This window comes from Cyclospora cayetanensis, unplaced genomic scaffold, assembly GCF_002999335.1.
Source record: "Cyclospora cayetanensis isolate NF1_C8 unplaced genomic scaffold, CcayRef3 CcayRef3_contig_136, whole genome shotgun sequence".
Classification (NCBI taxonomy): domain Eukaryota; phylum Apicomplexa; class Conoidasida; order Eucoccidiorida; family Eimeriidae; genus Cyclospora; species Cyclospora cayetanensis.
The window spans coordinates 94,076-108,138 of NW_020312077.1; positions in this window are offsets into that span (position 1 = coordinate 94,076).

The window sequence follows — 14,063 nt, forward strand, 5'->3', positions numbered from 1 at the left end:
TCATTGCCGTGTTACTTCTCACTGCCGAAGAGCTTAATGCAATCTTCACTTTAGTGGACATTAAAAGATGGCATACGTGATCCTCGCCCGGGCCAATGCAACGGTGGCCATCGCCTTGGGCTCTGTCGGCAGGCTTTGATATTTGTTTTATGCGGGGCCAGCGGCTCGACGCCCGTGCCATGCTCCCTTTGTTTTTGAGCTCTAGGATCTGCTCTGCCACAGAGTCAAGATCCGGCCTTTGAAGTTGCCCAGCACGAGCAGGCCGACTGCCATACAGAACGCGATCTCATCACACTAAAGCATATCCTGCTCACGTAAGCCTAGATTGAGAGCTGATGTGCAGGCCCCTACATCCCGCAGTAAGGCTAGCACACAACTGTGTAGTGTACAATTTCAGGGGCATGATCCTCTAAAAGGTCAATGTAGGGGAGAACCCTCTGTCAACTTCCATGATGAGGACCTTTCGAACCTAGTTGCTCCCAGCGCGGCTTATGTCCTGCGATCTCACCAAATCTTAGAGCCCAACGTAAGCGAGAGCAGCGGAGAAGTGGAAATTGCTGAAGCCGACGGTTTCGGGGTGTCTAGCGAGTCCATGCAGCCCTGCGGAGCAACAAGCTTGGTGCCCCATTATGCCAAGCTGCTCAAGATTCTGCAGCGTGTTGACAAAGCTGGCCGGAAAAAACAGCTTTTTTTGCCATGCTGTACCCCACATGTCAGGCTGGACTCATGCAATGCGGCTGGCCAAGGTAGGGGGATATGCTTGAATGTGAGGGCTGGGAGCCGCCTATTCCGAAGGCCGGTCGTGTTGAAAGGGGAATATGGGGCCATCGTCTTACTGCAGAGCTGCAAACAGATAGCTGAAAAAACCTTGTTATGAAGTAAAAAGTGTTTCCGGAGAGTGCCGCGAAGTGGGACTTCATCCACGACTTGGGGTACAATCACCCATACTTACCAGTGTGCTGCCTAAGATATGTACATAGAAGCAGCGTGATTCACGGGGCTAGAGCTGTATCCTAACGACAAATTGTCTACTCGGAAGATGAGGGAAATTTTAAAAGGCAACTCACCGCCGACGGCGATGCACAAAAGGAAGAAGAGCAACGGCTACATAATGACTTGCTGAGGAATCGCCAGCACTGTGGCTTCAGCAAGAGACTTGGGGATTACTTCCAGGTGCATGTGCTTTCAAATTTCCTCCAAAATTTCCTAGGGTCGTTTGGGCTGGCTATCGGCAGCGAATAGCGATATGTACCGTTCCCTTCAGTAGAGAATGTTCGCCTCTCTTGCATCGAACTTTAATTGCTAGTGTCCGTTCGTATTACATATAGATTTAGGTCTGCAGAGGAATATCCAATGTAAATCAAGCGCGACGCACCTACTCGTAATCCAGAGCGGCTCCAGAGGCGACACGTCAAGGGTTGCTACAGAAAGCTCGCTTGTCTTGCAGTCCTACGACCTCGGTCGGTGGCAGTTATCGCTGTATTTTTTCTGCCCCCATACTTCCCTTATCTGCGATTATTCTCTTTTATGCGTTTGATAGACGGACCTGATATGTCGTGGGCCTCTACACACAATTGACCGGAGGCTATGTTTCTGTTTCCGTGTCTGTATTGCAATTACCCGCAGTGAAAAGGATACTGGCCGCGGGGTAGAATTAGTCATGCGGCTGCATCTGCCCAAAGTAGCAATTGAAAGTGCGCTTTATAACATGAAAAATAATGGCTTTGTACGCCCTATGTCCAACCAAGCTGTCAGCGCTTAAAACAACTTAGCGTAGGTGACAGCTCCTCTCAATCGGATTCTGAATTTTTGTGCGACTGGAACAAGTGTGGGGATGTTTCTCCACGCTCTGTTTCAAGTGCCTACTATTTCTTCACAACTAAGCTCAGAACTGCAATCAAGGTTAGATGTGGGTATGCTTCAGATGTGCTCATTCTTCAGCTATGACCTTGTGGCTGTTGTGGCATCGGCATCCACTGGGACAGTAAGAAAAATATTACATCGAAGCCCCGACTTGGTGGGGACGTATCAACGCACCGAGAGATTTTCATAGATGATCGAACCGTCTTCAAAAGATAAGTTTGCTTTGGTTTAGCTATTCCATTGGATCATATGAATATTTTCCGCATTGGTGGCTTCATAAGTTGGTGTTGTAGTCCTATTCGCAGGTGTTTTGAGCCCTCTTGCGGGAGCGTGGGAGTGTGGCGACTGACATGTCCGTACGGCATTTTTGTGTAACATCCATCTTAGATCGAAATCCAGGTTTTGTCCTATTCTTGTCTCTAGCCGAAGTAGGCAAGGGTCTGTAGATTGCTTGTACACAGTTAACAACAGGTTTGGGGTCCCCACATGCCGCCACCCGTCTCAGGGGACGCTTGCTGGGTCATCATGCTGAATAGACTCGGAGCAGCAGCAAAGCCTACTAAATAGCTATACTCTAAGTGCATGCTGCCAATATGACCCTAGATCTGCGAAAGAGAACCCTGCGAATGGCCAAAAGCCTTCGTGACCCAGAGCTGGGACGCCAGTTGGAGGTCTAGTGAACTGCTGCGGGGATTTTGTCAATCCTATGGTCGAAAAGCCAGCCCACTAGTGCTTGATATCGGACTTTTATACTCGGAGCATTACTTGGTAGGGCGGACTCTAATTGTACGTTTCCAGTCAAGGCGACGCTCCTTCTGAAGTATACTCGTTTGTCTGTCGACGTAGAGCAAGGACTAAGAATTCACCAAACTACCACTTGGATCACATAAGGTTTTTCCAGCGTCTATGGAGAAGCTTGGATACTCTTTTCTTCTATTTGACTCTGGGCGAGATTGTGCGAACAAAGAAAAAAGGGCCAGGACTCCAGCGAAGTGTGAACTGGAGTCTCGGAGTGTGGGTACGCCAGCTAGCCAACAAACGAGCTGTTGCAGCTGTTGAAAGCCAAGCGGTAGCTCTGCCAGCTCTGAAAGAAAAAACGGAAATTGCTCTTGCAGGGCTGCGGCTACTCCAGCATCTAGGGGCGCATGGAGAGCTTTCGTGATATCATAAACCTCCGAGTTTATTCCCGCAGAATCCACGTGGGCAACAAGCTCCTCATGGTAAGCTTTTACCGCTGTAACCCAAGCGTTTAAATCCCGGGCTTGCCTTTGTGAAGCTTGAATCAGTCTGGGGACATTGACTAAATCCATATCGTCACTGGCTTCCCATGCGATCAAATCTGAGCGGAGCTGTGAATTTAGTACTTCACTGTCCGTGGGTAGCGGCGTGGGTTCGTCTAGCTCATTAGTTCCTAAGCACTCTTGTTGATTGTCTGGTCGGCAAGGCTTCACACACGAGTCAGGTTTGCCCAGGAGCAACTCGTGCTCAGGCAGAGCCATCCACAGCTTCGCTGGCACGGACTGGAGGCTTGTTGGTCCGCAGGATAGCAAGTGTTTCAGCATTGGTGCAATGTCCAAAATGTCATTAGGCACAAAAGTGGCTTCAGAACTAAGCGGTATGACTTTCCGTTCGGTGTATTCGATTTCCATGTCCATCAAAGGTAACACCTGCGCTGTGCTGAAAGTAATAGAAGTATCACTTTGGTAGGGGTTGGACTCTTTCCTGGAATGGTGACGTTCGAGCTCTTCAATGTTTGCCATCTCACTGATTCATGTATTTACTCTCATGATTATCCCCAATCAAACGGTGAACACGCGAGCAAGCGCGTCTACTCGCGTCAATTTGTTGTGTTTAGCTACATGGTAGGGCCTTCAAGCCTCGTTCAGCATATTTCCACTGTTGCTTTGTGCAAGAATAGTTATCGGCACATAATTTTAGGTAGTAGTGTTGTCTCTAATGAAGATTTTTCCAACTACTCTCCATGTGCCCGAATAGGGCCCGCTGATTATTGCGAAACTCCGTAGCACTTGTGAGCCATTGTATATTTAGAGCCGGTAGCCACAACGCTCGATATCCGCCTCAGTAAGTTACTTCTAAGATAGCGACCTTAATTTGTTGTAACGATATGACACAAGAGAAGTCTGCGTTCTTTTCATGGATTGTTGAGGTCATTCAATATTTGAAAGCATAGATGCTGATATTGCCAACAAGCCTTCTGTTTGCCTGCCTCCATGCATGCACTCAGCGGGCAGCCCCATATTTTGATCAAGTACTACATGAGCTTCCTGATTTTGATAGGATGGAACTGATGTACATTGCCACAGGCTTTTGTATGATACACACCTGAATGTGTATCGAGGTACCTGTATCGCCTATCCGTGTTTGGAAGCACCGATACTTTGCACCATAGTACATCGGCACTTTAGCGATCTAAGTTACACATATGAATTATCCCTTATACTAGTAATAATTCCTCGTAAAATCAGTTCAAAGTTGACTAATATGGTTGGATAAGCGTACATCTCATTCATTACCGAGTAATTATCGTTCGATACAGCACGACGACATATTATGTGTATGTGCGCTATACCCTGCGTGAAACTAGCTGTGCACGCTCGGAGTGCTTTGAGGGTACAGTCATGAGCATCCTTGCTACCCCTCACCATATGGGAACCGAGCATATGCATGCGCAAATTGGTTTTCTGCAGAGTTATTCAATAGCCTTATACTAAATTTGTATTTTCCCAGGAGTTAAGCGCCTTTTTGGGATGTTGCACTCGGTAGTACCGAATGTTTTGTTTTGGCTGTTCTCCGCTTCTCCACTCTCTGTGCATGGAATGAAATCTTAGTTTTGTTTCTTAAACTATCTAATTGTGATCACGCTATTTGGTAATACAATAGTTTGGCTCTATTTGGCAATAACCTGGGAAGAAAATAATTGTTTGGCGATGAAACCTAGAGGTAACCCAATATTTATTGGGGGGGGTGGGGGTCAGAGGACGCTCTTTTGGCTGATGTGAACCATGTAGCTTCACGTCTGAAAGGTTGCATGATGTAACATGCAATAATGCTTGTTGGTGGCTCAATTTGATCGTGCCGACCAGAAGAGTATGACAGCCTTAACAGTGGGTAATTAGCATGTTAAAGGTGAGCTCCCCTTTGTAACCCTCAGAAAAAGAAAAAACAGTGCTTCTTGGGGCTTGCTTATTGGAAAAAGCACTTCGATGGCGATAGAGAAAGGCTATATCCTGCTAGAATCGGTACAGTTCACGCCCTTTTATAGGCTGGCATTCTTCGCTTTGCGCTTAAATTCGCCCAACAACAAACCATTGCATATTGAGAGCTAAAGCAGGAATCGTTTCAATAAATCGTCATCTCGAGAATTATGAATCTATGGCTCTCAAGAGAGCAAACACGAGCAGATACTTTATCTGTGGTGAATATAAGGTCCACCCGAAATGTGAAGTCAGGTGTTCAAAGGATACGCAGAGACAGCGATTCGACAACCGACCACTGGAGCCACCAAAACTGGTGAACTACTTGAGATTTCAGGTACAAATTAGCCCAAGGCCTACATTCTTGGCGCAAAAGAATGGATCAAGCCACGATTGAGAACAAGGGAAAAATTCAGAGGGAACCCAGGGTTCTTAGGCAGCCCCAGGCACCCCCCACATCAATGGAACTGCTTGCAGAGTGGAAAGTTGACATATACGCTTGAACTGCAAGAACATTCGAAAAGTCCAATGAGCTTGAAGAATAAAATCAGGCCCAATGGAAGTAGGCTGCTTTGCGAGAAGCTATACCTGGAAAAAGCCAAGCCCCCAGCATGCTACAGCGCAGCGAAGCGTGCAAGGGAGGATAGAGCTGCAGTAGGAAACTTAGCACGGGTCAGATCTGCGCTGATGCGAGTTCATGTCAATAGTTGAGAAATGCTTGTCTGCTTGAGACTGAACTGGGAAGGGAAATGTTATGCGAGAAGATGCTGCAGAAGTGCAGTCTGCCTGTTCTCTCGCTACAGTAATTCCTGAGACTCAGATTTGCTGATGGCGTGAAGAACGCAAGAGTTGGGAACGTAACAGCACTTGATTGCCACTAAATATTGTAATTGTATTCTATCAGCATGCTCGTAAATTTTGTCTAGGATGAGGGCACAATGACGTATTCGTAGGCATGTTGTATGTGACCTAAAGGAAGGCGTACATGCGGCCACAGCTGCGCGCTGTTGCGGGTAGTGCCAGGAAATGCTTGTAAGAAAGCCCCCCTAGTCTCCTTAACAACATTCATCTAGTATCTGCGAGCGGACTACAGTCGGCGTCTCCACAAAGTGAGGCATACTCTCTATGCGGGCGGCTTAGCAGCACAGAAAGAAGACGGTTCCGAGCATGCATCATGTCTTAGTGGCGAGGCAGTTGAAAATGTACTTAAAGTTTTGGCTGCAATAAGTACATATCAATGAAGAGTTTGCGGATGTCAAATGATGACGAGCTGCAAGCAGGCTGCCCACCTGCTAGTCATCCAGCGCACTGAATTGACTGATCCCTCCGCCAGTTCCAAGCTGCGTCAAAAGCCTCCGCAGCACGCCGAGGAATCAAGCGTCAGAAAAGTATTTTCGAAGAATTTAAGCAAAGCGCCGGAATCGACCAGCGCGTTTGAATATAGCAGGGTGTTGGTGCTGAACAAAGGAAGGAAGGTAGCGCACATGAGTTCCTGAACAAGATCGCTGTGAAAATGAAGTCTGTGCTGCCTCTTATTGGCGATCTTCTTGATAAAATGCACACATTAACAGTCCGCCAAATATTAGGCGTCAGAAAAACTTGCTTCCAAAACCCCATCCAACCAGATGGCAGGGACGAAACGGGGTTCCACACTCGAACTCACGAGCTCAAGTAAACTTGCATGGCCTGCGGACTCGTTAATGCCCCAGGTAAGTGTTCAATCTAGCTTAATTGGATCTAAAATGGGTGTCTGATAGTGGGTTTGAGAACGCTCTACATGGAGGACGTTTTAGTATTTAGCTAACAGCTTCAGGAATCGTCCGGCGTCTACGGCGTTCAAACCATCTGTTGCAAGGATAAGAAATGGCGTGCGCACGCCACTTGTTATCCTTGCAACAGACGAATCATGATTCTGAGATTCCGTATTTAGCTGCACAATTGAGGCAGATCTGGCAAATATTGAAGCAGTCAAGGCGGGGCCTATTACGTCGATGCATCCACAAGGACGTTAAAAGGTTCGGAGACCGCATGGTATTATCACACTTTCAGTCGTGAACAAGCTCTAGCCGCTCTATTTAGGTCTGCTGAAATTAAGAAAGCGCAGTCCACGATATAGACACAGAAAGCTAGTGCAGCAAGAACACTTGTAAGCCGCCTTATAACTATCTGGGTATTAGCACCTCCCGATTATAAGCGTTATGCTGTTTTTTTCCTGGTGCCGGTGGAATAGCTAGAGGTGTATGCAATTTTCTTTAGTCAGCGAACGAGTTTTCCAAACATCAGCACACACCCTGTTGTTCTCAGTGCTTTACCTAGACCAAGCAGCGGTCCCCAGTGCACTTAATAGATATGCAATGTGTAGGGGCGTGATTGATTGTAGTCTTTATTTTTGCGTCATTTTAGTGTCCAACTCGGCCATCAATCTTTAGTGCTTTTCATTCGGAGTGTCCAGAAATTTGATAATCCTGGAATGGTTTGCCGGCTTGGGCTCTCTCTGCAGTGCGAAGCTTTTTACAAAAATCCAAGACCACTCCATCCGTGATACACACGCTCCTGCAACGCCGCCCAAATTCACCATTGTGCGGTGCAAAGGTTCTTGCATGTGTTGATTCACGCTTTCCATCGCAGTTACATGCGTCTTATTCTGTTGACGCCAAGCACCTTTTACTATTAAAAACTACCCGAATACCCGAATGGCAGACGTGAAGCGTTTTCATGTTGAGGATAATCCGCTGTAGTTTAAAACAGTCGCGTGTGCATTTCAGATTCTCTGCGCAGTGCCGTTTTGTGCAGGGCACGTGGTGATGCTTTCTGGCCATGGTGGGATCAACACTAACGTGGACAGCTCGCACTATCTCTCTGGTGGAATCAGATGCGTCTGGCAACCGAGAAGTATGTACTGTCGTGGCCAGGTTTTCAGGACCTCAAGATGGGAATTCCCTTAAAGCTAACTTCCTGTAAATCCGTATGACTCCTAAATGACTTGGACTAGTCTACACATGAATTGTACTGTTGGACTGCCGAAGGTCAAAGCTCAGGGCAGCATCTACGACATTCTCGACAGACTCAGTAAATATGCCCATTTCGTCACTTGTTCAAGCTTTGTCAGGGCCTACGAACTGGGAGTGTTTGCAGCGTATGTTTGGAAGCTCTACGTATTTTCCGGTGAAACTGTTATGGGCATGGATATAAGTTTGTTTGTGCTTCGCATAAGCATTTATCATAATGCGATCACGTCAGTGAAAGCCATCATGGGGCATTCGCGCATCTTGGGCCCCCCAGTCGCACGCGTTTACCGAATTTGCGACTCTATACTCATCGGATAAGATTGTTTGGCTTGCTTCCATTCTTGTGCCGGGTGGGTTTAAAAAATGGTCGGTAGACTGGTCTACCCGCTGGGCCCCCACAGTTTTGGTCTACGGTGTTGAGCGCTCGCCGTCGAAGCCTGGATCTGGTGGCCTTGCCTCAGAGACCACCTTAGGAGCAGAGATTTAGAGAAGAGCTGCCTCGTGCGAGAAACTGTATACGCTAATCTCAAGAGAGACCAGCACGGAATTACAATTGGCACCGGTCGGCTGTGTGGCTTAAGCGTGAAAATTTGATTTCAGCAGATCAGCGGGCTCAGGGAGTCGAGCTTAAATGCGTCTAGACAAAAAAGTTTGCGTTAATGTGACCAAGACTCTTTGAGATTCTCTAGCGGTTTAACGCGTGTTCATAGTCTATCGAGATCCTTGGAAGTTGGAGGCAACACGAAAGTATTTACTCGTTTCTGGAGAAAATTTAAAGCTCCATGAATTTTTCACGGACCTTGGCGCGCAAGCTAGTAATTCGCTTTGATGCAAAGGGTGTCTACGAAGTTGTAGAGTAGCTGGATGCGAGGACTGTGGACCGGTGAGGACATACGAGACACGAGGTTCTCGTGAAGTGAGGTAAGCAAAGTCAACGGCGACGGTCGACATCGGTGCATCTGAGGGTGTATGTGCCTGCGGTTTGTAGCTTTGTTTGGTTGCAAACACTAGTCGCCACTGACGCTGCTCCAGCGTTTCCTGGCGATCGCCTTTCCCTGGCGCATAGTCTCTGCCTGAAAAACCTTGATATTCGGAAAGTCCTTAGAGGGTGTGCAGTTATTATTGTAAAGGCATTCTCTACACTGAGCTCGATCTGCAGAAGGGGCAGGTATGTTGCCTCCACATTCTTCCTCATGCCTCTTTTGGCTTTGGAACCTGGCTATGCTGCCAGCGCCAGGCCTATTGGCGCGCGAACATTGCGCTAGATATCGTGGAGGCACTCTTAAAGTAGTGCGTAATTTGATTTGTTCAACATATTGCTCATATGTTCTGGTTTTTGATGTGGGGGGCTAAAAACGTCCAGTGCTTTGAGAGCGAGGCAACGTGCCGCCACAGTTATGCTGGTTTGGTCCCATGTTCGCTGATGGCCAGTGTGTGTATCTTTCTTCTTCTTCAATTCTACTTGTCGGCTGACGCCCACTCTACCTATGTCATTCGCATTACTTGTCGCGGTTTTGTCTGCACTGAAGAGTGTTGATAGGACGGGAACTGCTCCACTATCCTGAACGAAGATGAGCTCTACGGTCGGGTGGAGAAGACAAGAGCGAGTGCTTTGAAATTGAGGACATGCTGTATTGGGCTAGCCTATACTTCGACATCTTTTGCTACACTGCTTATATTTCGACTAAGAATCGGCATAAAACTGGCTGTTAGCTTCTTCTGTTCGCATGTGTACTTTATTGCAGAGTAGCTTTGGCTCGATACAAGCTGGTACAGTGTTGTGTGCGTATGTGTTAGATGTGTGCACTCAGCTGTGAATGTTCGGAGTGGGGAGATTATATAGCTACACTCACTTCAGCTCTTTTCCCCGCAATATTGGTAACTTTAAGGCATGCCAAAGGAGGAAAGACGGAACAGAGGGAAACGCTCCATACCTGCATCGTTGGCTTCGAGTTGGTTCTGGAGCTAATCGTCTCCCTACGCAGTCTTTTGAAAAAACATTTTATGTTTTATCTAAACACGTCTGTGAAAGCATTAAAGATGAAGCGGAGTGGACTGGAATAATCTCCAAAGTGAGACGGCACTGGATAGAATTACGCATGATGCAGACAAGTGGCTTGTTTGCCAACTGAGAAGCAGTTTGCCACGCCAACGGGTATAATGCAAAGTCAACTAAGAGTACAGGCACATGTCACAGTCCAGTAGCACAAAAACGAAGCCTTGGTGAAGCGCCTAATGACAATTCGTGGTTATTAATAGCTCTAGGTGGTGGTCGTGGGGAGGGCTCAAAATAATGGTGTAACAATTGGGTAGGGCACTTTCGATGGATGAATGGTGTAGTTTCTAAGGCAGTGGGTCACCCATGCACATTATCTCCGTCCTATTCCCTTTGCCACCGCGAAGTGTTTTAGAATCTTTTGCGGCTAATCTTTTGACGAAATCGGCATGCCTGAATGCATCTGGCTAGAGTCTGTAGCTCGACGTTTCTCAAGCACTCTTCCTAGCCCGCACAGCAGACTACCCTAGAATGCGGAGAGCTCCTGTAACTATTGAGCTGCTGCTTGCTTGACTCCACTGTTTCAAAGAGAGGATGTATAGACTAGGCATTGTATTATGACTTGCCGTTAAAACACTTTAAGTGTAAAGCCAAAAAGCTCGCGTGTATCTCCAAGCTTCACACAGGGTGCGTAAACTCGGGTGCTCATACTCCCGAAACAACAAGCTTTTAAGGCATTGGTGGGATTATTTGCTTATATCTGCGGCTGCGAATGTTTAGAAACCTTCATTGCCTTATTCCAGATAAATGTGCATGCCTAAATATCCTAGCTGTCTGTCAGGAAAATAAACCACACCACAGGCAACTCTTAAAAGCATAGCATGAGATGTGGTTCACTACTATACCTTAGCCTTTGCTTATTTCTTAAGTTAAGCGTATTGCTGGGCTCAACCATCCCAAAGCCCCACACAAGCCACCTTCCTCCGTTGCGAAAAGGTCGATAAAAGCACGGCTAGCTATGCAGCTCCCAAACCAAGCGATGATTTTCCTAAATAATTCACTCCACAGGAGCCTGTGGCTTCTTGGGTTGACAAGAGTTTTAGTCTCCATAGATTCGTAGTACAAGTACATCGTTTATAAATCAGAAAAGAACATGAATTTCGCGGGACCGATCTAGATGGGGAAAAGAATACCTATCCAGCACTTCCCACATAATGCTATACGATTCCCCATAATTCAGCTCAACAATAAAATGGAATTCAGCTTTCAGAAAAGTTGAAGTCCAAGGTGGAACCAAAAGCTTTTCTTATCCAGGGGCGTGTGGGCACAGCACTGGCGGCCACTAGCACAGTGTGCAGATTATTATGCCAGAGCCCGAACTTGGCTTGCACGTAACACTGCCGCAGTGACAATGTTACCATACGAAAAAGTCAAGTCTTGATTTGGCACAGAGTGGCTGTTCTGCTGAACCATTGGACTATTTTTAGTATCAGTCCTATATACAGATGGTAGAGTGTGCCTCGGAGTTTTACCGAAGCCAATCCAGTAATCATGGAAACTGAGAGGCTGACCGATGCCCCCTCGGGCAGTTTTGTGGAGGAACCCCGTTGTGCTCCACCATGCGATAGGCGTGTTGTTTTTTTCTGGCAAGATCGACTTGCAAGGGGCCTTCAGAGCTTTGTGCTCAGCAAGCATCGCTTTCGGAGACTCCATTCAGCTCGCTCTCCACGCAGGGTTGCCTACCCGGTCGTGCTTAAGAAAATATGAAAGGATCAGAGTTCATCATCTACTGCAAGCCCATGAGTAGGTTGTTAGAGCCCCGGGCCTGGTTAGTAAACAGTAAAGCGGGCACATGGCCCACCGCTGCGTTATCTGCTCGACCAGTTTCAATCATGTGAGCGTTTGCACTACCCTTAAGACTCTGAATATCTCATGCTAGTGGGCACTCAATGGGGTGATCACAAAGGAGTTGAACACAGGGGGTAACTTCGCGAACCTGCAATCACCCTGTGCACCAGGTAGCCATAGGCAGAATGCGGTAGCCCAAAAGTAAATTTCAGTCAGTACGGCAAATTAATTTGTAGCATTTGCTCAATATATTGGAGGCGTATACGACTAAACGTCCAAAGGCAAAATCATGGGCGCTTCACTTCGTGTCATTTGTATTCGAAATCACCAAGAAAGTAGAAGTCGGGCTCAGCAAAATATTCATTGCAGTCACAGCCTTTACGGTAGGCTGCACAATTAATTGTGCTCTTCAGTCGTGTGCTAATATTCTGCTAAAAATAAAGGCCCTGTCCTTGTGGGGCTTTGTGATTTTGGGCTTCAGCACTATGCAAGATGAACGGATGAAGCTAATGCTAAATAGCAGAGATGGTGAACTTCATGCCCGATTAAAGGGGTCCACTGCGATGTAGCCAGTTCCACTAAATTAGGATAATAGACTTTGCATTTTTCTACGAAGAAAGTCTGTGACTGTTTACCATAGGTTAAATATTTGAGGCATTGCTTTTAGCATTGCCTGACAACCTGGTTGCTTAGCGCTTTGTGAAAAACAAAGCCGTGCAAGCCTTACACGTGTGTAGAACCTTACACCGCCTCTGAGAGTCAGACTCCAAAGCGAGTAGTTTTCGTCCTCTGCTTTGAAGTGTTGAAGGCCGTGTTTTATACTAATGTGTGCACTGCGTGTTCTACTGTGCATTGTGGGGATCCCTAGGTAGCAATGTGGGGGCTAGGAGAGCGCCCCCCAATTCCGTGCACGTGCTTGATCTTCCTTAAGCTCGACAAAGAAACTGAGCTTAACTCTGGGCACGGATGAAGAATGAGCAAAAAAACAAAAACAGTTGTTTTACCTAGCCACTTGTTGCTGAAGAGACATTGAATTCCACTGGGCTACTGTGAAGCTCTTATTACGAAGCATTTCCTTCGCTTGCACAGAGTTGGGTGCTCTCTTCATCCCTGAATTGCTTTTAGTAGCGAAGACCTGATGCTGGTGGTAGGGTTTGACTTATGGGCGTGGAACAGCTGGTCGTGGGAATGTGAACGCGTGGAAACTGAGATACATCCACAGACTTCTTTTTAAAGAGCATTCCTTATTTTCCTAAGTAACAAAGCTAGTTCCCTTTTAAGGTAGACGTTGAAGGAAAATCTAGCTAAGCTGAACGTAACGGCCATCGGGGCTGGTATCTCCACAGGTGCACTGAGTTTGCATTGGAGACCCCTGCTACCCCCTCTTGTTGATGAAGCTCGGTGCAGCATCACGATTCATGAATAGCGCCATTTCACAAGTTGCTGCTGTCCTAAACCCAGGTGTTTGGACAGAGGCACTAGGATAAAGAAGAATCACATGATTTGGGGCTTCAGCATCTGAGGGGGCTGCACTAGGGCTTGGGCAAGCGTTTTGATGATTAAGTGAGGACTCGTGCCATTGCAAATAGTGGTCAGTATTCTTAGAACAGGTATGGGAACCAAGGTAATGATCACTAGCAGGCATAGATGAGAGCCCTGGACATTAACAAACGACCTTACAAAGTTCCGATCCATTGTTTTTTGCTGGCACCATAGCTCTGGAGCGCCACAGCTTCAGTCCGGGTAGCTCCTCTGCTACTTCACTGCCTCCCTCCATACAGGTGCATCCCAAGGGACGGCAATATAAGAAATGGCCCCCTTTTTATGAACCATTGTACTACCCTTAGCCTCACTATCAAGCTGAGGTGGCAAAAGTCTTCGATGCAAACTCTGTACACGAGTGTGGAGATCCCGAACTTGATGGCCATCTTTCTCACCTTTGGAAGAAAGCTCAAACAAATTCTATAAAAAGGAGAAATTGTTTTCGTATTCCAAAATTCAATGCATGTACTGAACAATGGCGCACTAGGGACTACTAACTTCCCATGCTGTCACCCTCCATAGACCGGCTGCTGCACGCTTGCAAGTCAGAACCCAGGACCAAGTACAAGAACGTTTTCAAGTAGAAGCAAA